The following is a 13438-nucleotide window of genomic DNA, read 5'->3' as shown; positions in this document are numbered from 1 at the left end:
TATTTTATAATTTGGACTTCTTTCCAGCAAATATCTTGTCTGTGCCCTTTCTTCCAGAATTTTCCATATATGTGACTTGTACTGGGCTGGCCAAGTTTGAAGTCAAATTAGTTTTTTGAAACATGAGATCACAGTGCTCATTTACCCTATACTATGTTGCCTCTTTCAGGTCATGATGAGTTTTAACTTCTTTCCAGAATGATTCCATTGTATCAGAAATTAAAACCTTAAATTAAGCTCTAATTTATTTTCACATATCAGTGAATAAGGTGAAAGGAAACTGAAGTAAGATTTGGGTTTTCTGATTTTCACAGTTTGGAAAGAATTTTTTTCCCCTTAGGGTCTTCCTAAAATCATACTGTGGAGCTAATCTTATTCTGCCTCTTCAGAACGGGGAATAGAAATTTTATAGACAAATTTTTAAGTCACTCCAATGGCTTTAAACTGCCCTGTGTTGTCACAGGTTAGCTGTATGGTGACCTAACTTTTAATTTAGTTGCAGTAACGTCGTAATTTCTTGAAGCCTCAGTTTTCTCCGCTATAAAATGGAGACAATATTCCCTGTTGTAAAGCTGTGAGATACAATTGAAGTAGTAAAGATGAAGACCCAACACAAGCCTGGCACAAGAAAGGACACAGTAACAATTAAAATCCCGCTAGTCTTGAGTTCTACCAGTCACCAGCAATGTGACTCTAGATATGCTTGATTCTTTTTCCTTTATGTGGTTCTAGACATCAAAGAGCCCTGCTGACTCTCTTTGTGAATTCAAGATGTCCTCTGTCCCACCCACCACCCCCTCAGTGTGCTGCTGACTGCACCCCACCAGGCTGGCACTCAGACCTGGTCCAGGCTGGCACTCAGACCTGGTCCAGGCCCCTAGCAGCTTCTCACATCCTCGTTCACATCTATTATCTCCAGGACATCTGAACTGAGCTAAATGTGCTAATTATGCACTCCTCAAGTAATTGCACAAGTTTGAAGTTGCCTCCATTAAAATGAATGTTTGGGCTGAAGAAAACTTCAGCTTGGAAAAGAAACAAGATTCCCAAGTTTGCCAGAGAATTTTCTTAATGCCATGGCTAATCTAGACTTGGCAGAGCTGAGAGATTCCCCAAGCAAGCTCTCTTCTGTATCTTCTCAACCCCAGCATGCTCCAGTAAAACTACACCAAAAAATTTCTCCCCATCCATTGTCATCATATTTTATTTGGAAACAAATTGGTCCAAAGACAAAGAAAACTGTGCTTCATAAAAAATAAAAAATAAATTTAAAATGGGGTGCTGAAATAATAAAACAATAATTACATAGTACCCACCATTTACTGAACATCTACTCCGTGTTGAAGTTCAATCATTAAGACATTTAATCCCCACAACAATCCTGGAGGTAAGTAGATATTAATGAAGTAATAATTTTAATTACATTCATTTTACAAATGAGGAAACTGAGGCAGATAGAGGTGAAGTGGTCTGACTTTAGAAACCACATTCCTTACTACCACAGTCTTATCCTTGATGGCAATAGTAAGAGTGATAATAGCTCATATTTAGTGAGTACCTTCAATGAACTAGACACTACACAGTGTAACATGCAGAGGGAATTTGCTCATTTAAAAAAAAAAACACACACACAGCTTCTAAGATGCCCATATTTTAAAAAAGGAGCAAAATTCACTTCAGAGATACATGGTGCTTTTGTTTATTCCAGTGGTTTTCAACCTTAGCTACATATTAGAACCACCTGGATAGAATTTTTTTAAATACCAACATCCAAAACCTAGCCCAGACCGGGGGGTGGATCCAAAGACATCAGTAATTTTTTAAAGCACTGTAGCTAATTCTGATGCCCAGCTTGAGAACCAGTGGTATACTTCAATCAACACACCTAGGATCATTTTTTTTTGGTGAGAATGTGACTGGAAAAGAAAACACTGTCAATAAAGAAAAATGAATATTCTGCATAACAAAGTTACAGGAAATCAGAGTCTTCTTCAAATCAGAAGAGGGATTTGAAGAGGGAGAAATTATCTCTTTGGAAAGAGATCCAGACAGTCCAGGAGGAGGGACTGAAGATCCAACAATAAGATAACAGGAGAGACCCTGAGGGGCAAAGATGGAGCAGGAGATTAAAAAAACAGGGGTACAGTACTTCACTCTGCTCTCCATCCACACCCTTTGCCATCGGGATCTGTGGCTCCTCACATCCAAAAATATATTTATTTTCCCCTACTTGAATCTGGATTGATTTTAGGAATTGCTTTGACCAACAGAATGCAGTAAAAGTAATGGAGTGCCATTTCTAAGCCTACATCTCAGAAACCTTCTATGCTTCCACTCACTTGCCATATGAACAACTAACTGCTGCAAGTTGAGAGACCACGTGAAATAGAACCAGCGTATCCCAGCCAAGCTCCCAGACATGTGAGAATTCAACCAGGAACGGCAAACTGACCACTGGTAACTGATGATCCATATGAGAGTGCAGATGAAACCATAAAAACTACATGGCTGATCCTCAGTTGCCAATGCACAGAATTGTGACCACTATGTTTGGGGGTAATTTATTATGCAGCAATAGCTAACTGATACAGATGACTAGTGAGATGGCCTGTGGAATGGCTGAGATGCTCAGTTTTAGGTTGTTCTCTGGACTGTGTTGTAAACTCTCTTGAATGCGGCCCAACTAGGCCCAGATCTTCAGTAAACACAACCACCTGGACTAATGATAATTTTCCTAGTAACTAAAGGCGAAGGAGAGTGCTGAGTCACAGAAGGTCAGTTACAGCAGGAAAGATGCAGAAAGGGCTTGAAAATTCTGCAGAGACAGGAAATCAGAGGGAGAAATCATCAGGAGACAAACAAAACTCGCCCAAGAATGCTGAGAGCCATAAAGGAAAGGAGATGGGAGGAGCCACAGCTTGTGGACTGGACCTCACGGAAGGCTTTTGGGATGTCAAGGAAAATGGGGAGTCTCTCGGGGCTGGAGGCCTCGGGACACCCCTGCAGCGAACCCCTGGGTAAGCTGGTACAACATGATTCCATCTGACTCTCACGTCGGCCTAACAGGAAGATATTTATTACCCTCATATTATAAGGGTATGAAGGTTAAATAACCTCCCCGGGATGACTCAACAGGAAGGAGGAGGGGTTGGGGCTGGCGGGGTGGAACCAGGTCTGACTCAAGCTTTCTGAGTAAAATGTGATTAGGAAGTAAGAGTTTTGAACCCTTGCTCCTGAAACTCCAAACTTCCGGGATTCCCAGGATGTGGCTGGCATTCCGCTGCACCCCGGTTGAATAAAAGGGACCCAAACGCTCGTGTTCCATTCAAACGCCATCCCAACCAGCCCTGGGATTTTTCTCTCTACTGAACAATTTCATTGGCTCCCCCCATCCCATCCGCCTGCTTTCAACAAGAGCCAGTGCCTCAGGGTTCCTGTGACCCCCTACGCCTGTCCTCCCCGAAGACGACGACGACGTGGCAGGACTGGGCTCTCAGATCCGGAAACCAGCCCGGGGTCACGTTAGCGTTCCCTGCTCTCTCCGGTGACGCAATTCCGCCCCAAGATGGCGGCGCTTCTCCCTCCGAGCCCGCGCGCGGCCCGGAGCCAGCCTGCCGCTCTCCAGCGGGCGAGCCGGACCCTCCGCCGGGCGCCGGGGAGGGGGAAACCAAGACCCGGGTCTGTCAAAGTCAGGAAGTCCCAGAAAACATCAGGAACCCAGGGCTTGTGCCCCTGCCCCGCTCCCTCTGCCACTACAGGGTCAACATCATCTCTGGATGCTGGAAAATTTTTCCCCTAAAAAAAATATATGCTTTCTTGAGGGGAAAAAAAAATACTGTGCCACCTGATTTATTTTTCAAATTAAAAAAAAAAAATCCACCAGGCTCGATTTAAGCCTCCCCAGCTCTCCAGGGGGTGGGACAGAGGACAGTGACGTTCAGTATTCCCCATCTGCGCCATTTGCTCCTCTCACAAACACTGCTCTCCAGTCCGGGAGGACAAGGCGCAGCAGCTCCCTCCGGCCCTGGCAGAGAACCGAATCCTTACAGCAGCGGGAGCCAAGCTCTGTTGCCGGGAGATCAGGCAGGTCAGATAAAAATTAATTGAACGTGAAGCACCTTCTCTTCATGCTAATTGCAAACCCAGCTTGGAGCCTCCCATTTGTAAGAAGCTTTTGTCATAATTAATCATGTGTTTTAGAGGAGGGTGGCTCTGGTGACAGCTCGGTGCGGGTCCCTGGGTTTGGGAGTAAGCCCGTGAGTCTCTCCCGCCGTGACTCACAGATGCATGCCTCATGCCCAGCTCCATGGAGGCCGTGACCTTTGTCCATTAGCATCTGTCCCCCGCTGGTGACTTCACCAGCTGTCAGAGCCTCCTCTCCTCGGGCCCTGCGGCTTGTAGACTGTCTCTAGGCAGTTCTGCTCACTCCCCTTTAGCTGCTGGTGGTCCCTCCAAAGCCTCTGCACATCCCACACACTTCCTGTTGCTAAGGAATGAATCTAAGCTTGTCTTGGCTGCTTGCTGATAATTAAAATCCAGGGCCTGGAGGGTCCGCTATCAATTGGTAGTTAGTCCTCCAGTTCCCAGCCAACCTCCATAAGGACCCATCCGGGCTTCACTCACGTCCAGTTTACTGCTCCCTACTGTGAACCCAGGTGCTGGTTATTCAGTCACTCAGTCGTCTCCAACTCTTTGCGACCCCACGGATGGCAGCTCTCCAGGTCTCCCTGTCCTTCACCATCTCCCAGAGTTTGCTCAGACTCATGTCCATTGAGCGGATAATGCCATCCAACCATCTTGTCCTCTGTTGTCCCCTTCTCCTCCTGCCTTCAGTCTTTCCCAGTATCAGGGTCTTGAACCTGAACACAGGTGGCGCTAGAGGTAAAGAACCCGCCTTTCTACGTAGGACACAGAAGAGACTTGCGTTGGATCCCTGGGTTGGCAAGATCCCCTGGAGGAGGGCATGGCGACACACTCCAGTATCCTTGCCTGGAGAATCCCAGGGACAGAGGAGCCTAGCAGGACTACAGTCCATGGGGTCGCAAAGAGTTGAACGTGACTGACACGACTTGGCATGCATACACTGTGAACCGGAAGTCAGGAAAATCTCAGGGTGGCAGTGAGGGGAGGGGACAAGGAGGTGCAATGGAGGAACCCAGAGGGTCCTGAGCTTGAATCCTCCCCTAGTTCTCCAGCCAAGTGGTCTTGGGCAAGTTATTTAACCTCTCCAGGCTCGAGGCTCCTCATTTGTAGCATGGAGACAGTACTACTGGCCTCCCTGGGTGGTTGTAGATGAGTTAAGCACCTAAAAAATAAACTAAGGTGTGAGCCACGGTTACCCCAGGTTTTGGGGACCAGCTCTGCACCCTGCCCTTGGGAGCCAAGTCCAGGCTTCGGGCCTGATTTCTGCTGGTGGTGAGTGAGTTGAGCTAGTTCCTTCCCCTTTAAGCCCACACGTACTCCCCATCTGTTTACTGGAGTGCACTCTACTACTTTCAGCCTTCCTACAAGGCCATGAGGCTAAGCAGAAGCCCTGAGGTGAGGGCACTGCCCAGCTAGAGGTTAATTTGCCCCCAGAGCCTCCAAGCCCTGGATGAAGGGAGCACCACAGGCAGGCTTCAGGAAGAGGAATGGCCTTTTGGGGTCCTGAGGGTGGGTGGAGGGAGCCCAGGATGGCAGGCCCGGGGCAGGGGGGAGGGAGGACCTTGCTTCTGCAAGACCCCAGAAGCATCTTCCCCAGCCAGTCCACATCATCCCTTCTGGAAAATGACAGGGTGCTCCTGCTTTTCAGCTGACACCTACAGAGGCCTCTGGGCCTGAGACCTGGAATGTCTCTGGAGTCTTGGAAGTCTGTCATATTTCCCCATGAAGCCCCCAAACTCAGGACCTTCAGCCCAGGAGGGGGCACTGACCAAGGCCTCTTCACAACTCCCTCAAGTCCTCTGGCTTTCTCAGTTTTCTCCAGAGGGAACCAAGGAAGACACAAAGGCCCAACCTTCAATTCTCTAGGAAAGAACAGGGTCCAGGGTCTTCCCAGTCTTCTCTCTCAATGATCCCAGAAGGCAATACAGTTGAGCAGCCCCAGACAGACCTGGGATCCAACATCACTGACAAGCTGTGTGACTCTGTGTAAGGCTCTCAACCTCTCTGAGCCCTGGTTTCCTCCTCTGTAAAATGACAGTAATAATAACTACCTAGTAACAGTGCTGTGAGATTTCCACAAGATAATGCATGTAGCAGGACCCAAAGGAAGCGCTTGGCAAATAACAGCTCTTATTTCACCGGGTGGAAAAAAATCTGGAAGGAAGGAGTAGTCACAGACAGCAAGCTAAAGAGCCGAGAGCTCAGGACTGGGAAACAGAAACTCAGGGTTCAAATCCAGCCCTGTTGCTTCACAGCGATGTATCCTTAGACAACTCACTTGACCCCCATGCAGTGGGAAGGGTGACTCATCTCAAGTGCAGATGTGATAATGCGTGTGAAATCACAGTGTTCGAGGGCTGCTGTGAGTAGCCATCGCTCATAGACTCACAGAATGCCACCGTGTCAGAAGACCTTGGAAAGCATCATTACAAAGGCATGCATCAGGTTTTATTTAATGTCACATCCCTCCAGCACCTGGCCCAGTGCATCATCAAGCTCAGTAAATGTTTATCTTTGAATTAATAGATTTGGTCCAACCCTCCCACTTTCTAGAGGAAAATATCCTGAAACATAGAAGTGACCACCAGGCCTTATGTTTTGGAGTTAAAAGCAATCACTGCCCCCTTTCCTGAGCTGAGGGGGTTGCTACAGTCCTTGTGGAAAGCCATTCATTTCTTGAACACCAGGATTTATGAAACAATAGAAATACAGATGCCTGCATGGAATTTGGAGAAGAGGGTGCTGGCAACAAAATAGACACCTCTTCTGAAAGTCACAAAAGATCCCCAAATCAATGACAGATTCACAACTGTGCCCTGGGGAAGACAGGCCACACCCATGAACACAGACACCCCTCCCCACCTCCCCCATTTCAAGCCCGCGGCCTGTCAGACGCTAAGAGTTAGCAACCCAGGCACTCGGCCAAAGTCCTGCCGTTACCTGCCAGGCCTCAACAGAGACACAAAAAAATAGAGACATGATAGAATCACAGAGGCTCTCTTCTCTGTGTTTATGGGGAGTTCCAAAACACAGATCTACAGAGGTGAGTCATGGCAAATTGGATGAGGATATGGAAATTTAACCATATGGGTTGTTTTGATAGGTTGCTCCTTTAGAAGCATATTGTCCATTTTTGGAAGCTGGGAGCCCAGCTCTGACATCTCCAAAGACGGAACTCTTTCTATTCTACCCCCTGCCCTTGCCCAGGAGACTTGTCTGGTTTTTGTCCCCAGGATGAGGACACAGCCCATCAGGTATGGTCAGAAAATGTACTGGATCAGACTCTCTGACAGTGTGTTCTGGTCCCCACCTCTCTGGAACTGAATCAGAACCCCTGCAGATAGCACCCTGCTGCTGCTGCTGCTGCTGCTGCTAAGTCGCTTCAGTCGTGTCCAACTCTGTGCGACCCCATAGATGGCAGCCCATCAAGCTCCACCATTCCTGGGATTCTCCAGGCAAGAACACTGGAGTGGGTTGCCATTTCCTTCTCCAATGCATGAAAGTGAAAAGTGAAAGGGAAGTCGCTCAGTCGTGTCCAACTCTTAGTGACCCCATGGACTGCAGCCCACCAGGCTCCTCCATCCATGGGATTCTCCCGGCAAGAGTACTGGAGGGGGCGCCATTGCCTTCTCCGAGATAGCACCCTGGGAGCTCCAAAACCCCCAGGAGACTGAAATTCCACTACTGAGCTGCACTCCCCTTACCCCAACTGCTGGATCACTAAGAACCAGAGGAGGAGGAGATGGAGGTATTGATGCCTTGAAGTAAGAAAGAGAAATGTCTCAATGTCAAATGAAGTTGGAATCCCATATCCTGGGGAGGGGATGCAGCTTCCATGGGACTACCCCAGCCTTCCATTGTACCACCCCACACGCAAGAGGAGTTTGGGTTTAGCTCTGCTTGTCAGAGGCAGATGCTAAGAGATTTGGGGAGCCATACTGAGAGCCCAAGGTGAAGCATAAAGTCAGTGGAGAGAGCATTACAGGGGGCGGGGCACCTCACAGGAGCCCACCTAGAGCATCGGCACCCAATACAAGGGGGACCAGCACCAAGCGAAGGCACCCAGAAAGCACAGCAGTGATGAAGATGACCAATCCCTAGAGACCAGCTATTTGGGCCTTGAATAAGTCCCATGGTGTCATGAATAATCCAAGAGTGGTGGTCTCCCAGAAAGACCAGTCCTGCTGAGAAAGGGCTAGATGAAGATTTAATTTTATTTTTTAAAAATTAAGGAACATGTTATTTCTCACATCAAAGTGTCACAGAGAAATGTATTCCCATCACACAGACAATATGTACACTAGAAAATACTGTGGATGATATTTCCGCTTGGCTTATGCGAAGTCATCTTTACTCGTGAGTGTATGAGAGAGGGTTACTTGAGTCTGACCCCTAGCTTCCCAGCACAAACTTCAGCTCAGTGCTTTGATGTATGTGATGTGTGTGTCCTTGCTCTTTATGTAAGCTGTGTCTAATTTACGAACTGAAGAAAAGAGTCAACCAGGATTGAACTTGCTATTGTACAAGTACACAATTCTTTTTATTAGCATGTGAAAGCATTTCCCAAAACATGTTCTATGGAACATCAATTCTGTAAGATAAACTTAAAAACCCTGATGCTGGGAGGCATTGGGGGCAGGAGGAGAAGGGGATGACAGAGGATGAGATGGTTGGATGGCATCATCGACTCGATGGACATGAGTTTGAGTGAACTCCGGGAGTTGGTGATGGACAGCGAGACCTGGCGTGCTGTGATTCATGGAGTTGCAAAGAGTCAGACATGACTGAGCCACTGAACTGAACTGAACTGAAAAGTATCTTGGACAAACAGGTGTGGAAAACATGGCATACTCTGTTGCTGTCTACTCAAGATTCGCAATGCAATATCAATCAATATCTGAGAAGTTTTCAGTGAAGACAGGTAGCGAGTATCTATTGTTTGACTTAGCCAGTATTCCTTCCCACTTCCTTTTGCTCCTGCATTCTCGTTTTTTTTCGGGGAATCCCTCTCCACCACTCATTCAAACCCTGCATTTCAACTGATCTTATCTGTTGAGAAAATTCAATAACAATGCTGCCTCTTCCTCAGCACACACACACAAACACACACACACACACACACACACACACACACACACACTTCCCCTTATAGGCCTCCTAGCCAAATATGATATCCAGTGAAGTACACACACACAAAATTTTTGGAGCCAATCACAGCATCTCTCCTATCACAGCATCATTAGAAACAGTCCGTGACTAAGATTCCTAAGTCACTGCCATATTCTTTACTTATGGAGATTTTACCATTCAGAACTTCTTTTAATTTCTATGAACTATCTAGAATGATTCCAATAGTTAGCCTCTCAGTTTCTGTTGCTTGCAACCAGTGAACTATAGACGATGCAAGAAACCTATTTCCCATTTGCAAAAAAAGAAAGGAAGTTGTATCTTTACCTTACACCACCTGCAAAAGTTAACTCAGAATTGATCAAAGACCCGAACATGAGTTAAAACTATAAAACTTTTAGAAGAAAACAGAGAGAAGAAAAGTTTCATAACATTGGATTCAGCAAGGATTTTGAAACTGAAGGCAGTAATCAATTAGATCTTTTAAACCATAACTTTCTTAATAAATAATATCCTAAAAGGTCTATATGGTCATAGCTATGATTTTTCCAGTAGTCATATATGGCTGTGAGAGTTGGACCATAAAGAAGGCTGAGCGCTGAAGAATTGATGCTTTCAAACTGTGATGTTAGAGAAAATTCTTGAGAGTCCCTTGAATGGCAACGAGATCAAACCAGTCAGTACTAAAGGAAATCAAGAATACTCATTGAAAGGACTGAATATTCTTTGGAAGGACTGATACTGAAGCTGAAGCTCCAATACTTTGGCCACCTAATGTGAAGAGCCGACTCACTGGAAGAGACCCTGATGCTGGGAAAGATCGAAGGCAGGAGGAGAAGGGGACGACAGAGAATGAGATGGTTAGATGGCATCATTGACTCAATGGACATGAGTTTGAGCAAACTCCAGGAGATGGTGAAGGACAAGGAGGCCTGGCATGCTGCAGTCCCTGGGGTTGCAAAGAGTTGGGCACCACTGAATAACCACAAAAACCTGCCTTCACCAATCAAGCTTACCTTAATTGTTCTTGTGAATTACATACCCTTCAAGCTTCATGGAGCCTAGACAGTATGTCACACGACTCAATTAACTGCCCCCTAGAGATAACACTTCTGATGTATGGGCTTCCATAGTAATGGCTGAATCATTTTTCAGGAACATAGAGCTAGTTTTGCTCAGATCAGACCGATCAAGATGACCAACATCCAACTGAGACTATGCAAGTGCCCAGTGGATGACCTTTTGACATTAGAGGGCCCCAAACTCCACCCTTAGATCATGCTAATGTCGCCATTTTCTGAACATGCATACTATGAAGAAGAATGTAACTCAGATACACCTGCACAAAACACCAGTTATTTCACCATTTTCTTGCCTCCAGTCATCTTTCCCCACTCCTGAGACCACTTTACCTCCTTAGCCCATAAATATTCCAAGGCCCTCTAGCCTTCGGGGAGTTGGACTTGAGGCTTGTTTTCCTGACTCCTCGCTTGGCTGCCTTGTGAACAAATCCTTTCTTTGCTACGAACCTCTCCATCTAGATTTGACTTGCGGCATGTCAGGCAAATGAAACTGGTTTGGCAACAATTTCTTGGATATGACATCAAAAGCACAAGCAACAAAAGAAAAAGTAGATAAATCGGATTTCATCAAAATTTAAAACATTTGTGCATCAAAGGACACCATAAGCAAAGTAAAAAGACAACTCATGAAATGGGAGAAAATATTTGCAAATCATAAATCTAATGAGGGATTAATACTCAGAATATATGAAGAACTCCTACAGCTCAAAATAACCCAATCAAAAAATCAGCAAAAGACTTGAATAGACATTCCTCCAAAAACAGTATGTAAATGGAGAAGGAAATGGCAACCCATGCCAGTATTCTTGCCTGGAAAATCCCATGGACAGAGAAGCCTAGAGGACTATAGTCCACGGGGTCGCAGAGGGTCAGACACGACTGAGCAACTAAACCATCACCAAAGGGCCAATAAGCACATGAAAAGACTTCCAACATCACTAATCATTAGGGAAATACAAATCAAAACCACAGTGAGATACTCCTTCACACCCAGTGGGATGGCTATTAACAAAAAAATATATAATATAAGAAGTGTTGGCAAGAATGTAGAGAACTCAGAACCCTTGTACATTCATTGCTGTTGGGAATGTAAAATGACGCAGCCACTGTGGAAAAGGGCATGGAGATTTCTCAAAAAATTAAAGATAGAATTACTAAAAGATCCAGCAATTCCACTTCTTCTCAAAAGAATTGAAAACAGAGACTTTTACAGATATTTATACACCCATGTTCATGACAGTATTTTTCATAATAACCAAATGGTACAAACAATCAAGGGTCTAATGATAGATGAACTAATATAGAAAATATAGAATTCATTTGTGGATACATAAAATGGAATATTATTCAGCCCTAAAGGAATGTGATTCCTTTGTGGCAGGAAGTTTGGTCCATCCTTTGGCCAGGACATTCAGACTGGACTCCCCTCTAGAGTAGTATTGACTGCCAAGGGGAGGATGACAATTTAGGGTAACAGACTAGGAGAGTCTCCTGTTAGACAGCCCGTCCCTGCTTCCAGACTTCCCTCCTAGGACTAGTCTTTTGAGGCACTTGGTTTTCATTTGAATAAAGAAAACAAACCTTGCTAAAAGCTTTAAGCATCATGTACCAGGAGGCTGCACTTTTCCATTATTCTCTATAAAAACCTAAGAAATAGATAATCTTAATTCATTTACTTGATTTTTCCCTTCTGATGATGAAACTGAGCCTGATGAAGACTGTTACCTGACCAAGTTACCTAGCTGGGATAACCCAGAGGGAGCCAGCATCCAAACCCAGGCAACCCATCCTCACCATGGGTTCATTTTTGTTTTCAGCTACTCTCTCATGGAGCTGCACAATCTGCATCTTCCTTCTCAGTCACAAAGGAGGTGAACCCCACGTTTCCACTTCTGTCTTCTTTCCTATACTCACAGTTATAACCCGAAGTACCTGTGACACCCTCAGTTCAGTTCAGTTCAGTTCAATGGCTCAGTCATGTCTAACTCCTTGCGACCCCATGGATTGCAGCACGCCAGGCTTCCCTGTCCATCACCCTCTCCCGGAGCTTACTCAAACTCATGTCCATCGCATTGGCGATGCCATCCAACCATCTCATCCTCTGTCATCCCCTTCTCTTCCAAGCTTCAGTCTTTCCCAGCATCAGGGTCTTTTCAAATGAGTCAGTTCTTCACATCATGTGGCCAAAGTATCGGACTTTCAGCTTCAGCATCAGTCCTTCCAGTGAATATTCAGGACTGATTTCCTTTAGGATGGACTGGTTGGATCTTGCAGTCCAAGGGACCCTCAAGAGTCTTCTCCAGCACAACAGTTCAGAAGCATCAGTTCTTCAGCTCTCAGATTTCTTTATAATCCAACTCTCACATCCATACATGATTACTGGAAAAACCCTAGCTTTGACTAGACGGACTTTTGTTGGTAAAGTAATGTCTCTGCTTTTTAATATGCTGTCTAGCTTGGTCATAGCTTTTCTCCCAAGAAGCAAGCGTCTTTTAATTTCATGACTGCAGTCACCGTCTGCAGTGATTTACTCACAGTTATAACCTGAAGCACCTTTGACACCCTAGGGTCTCATTTATCTGTCAGGTGGAACACTGTTCCACCTAGAAGCAAGGAAATGGACAAGGTCACTATCAATCTGATATTTTTATGAGTCAAATGTCCTCATCTTTAACACCTAAAATAGCATTTCTCATTGCCCAGTCTGTACAGAGACTCTCAAAGACACAATAAAGAAAATCAAATTACAAGTTCCCTCCTGCTGCTGCCAGAAGAGGATGGCGTTGGCATTTCCCCAACTGCTAATGCACTTTAACTGGCTTCAAACATTCCAAGGGACAGTGATCAAGGCCAATCCAACAAGTCGGCAAAGTAGGTGAGTGTCTGTCTGGGGTGCTGGAGGGGGTATCCGCTGAGGGTGGGCACTGAGAGACCCATCCACAAGCCGGTCCAACTTCCACCTGTGATTCTCCTTCAGACACTGTTGAAGCCATCAATGGACAAACAAGGCTTCATGCCACCTCATATGTGCATAGCACTTTAATGACTCTGTAGAGGTTTGAAGACTCTTCAGAGATTACAAGGCA

The sequence above is a fragment of the Budorcas taxicolor genome, chromosome 14 (assembly GCF_023091745.1).
Source record: "Budorcas taxicolor isolate Tak-1 chromosome 14, Takin1.1, whole genome shotgun sequence".
Taxonomy (NCBI): Eukaryota; Metazoa; Chordata; class Mammalia; order Artiodactyla; family Bovidae; genus Budorcas; species Budorcas taxicolor.
This window is presented reverse-complemented; position numbering follows the sequence as displayed.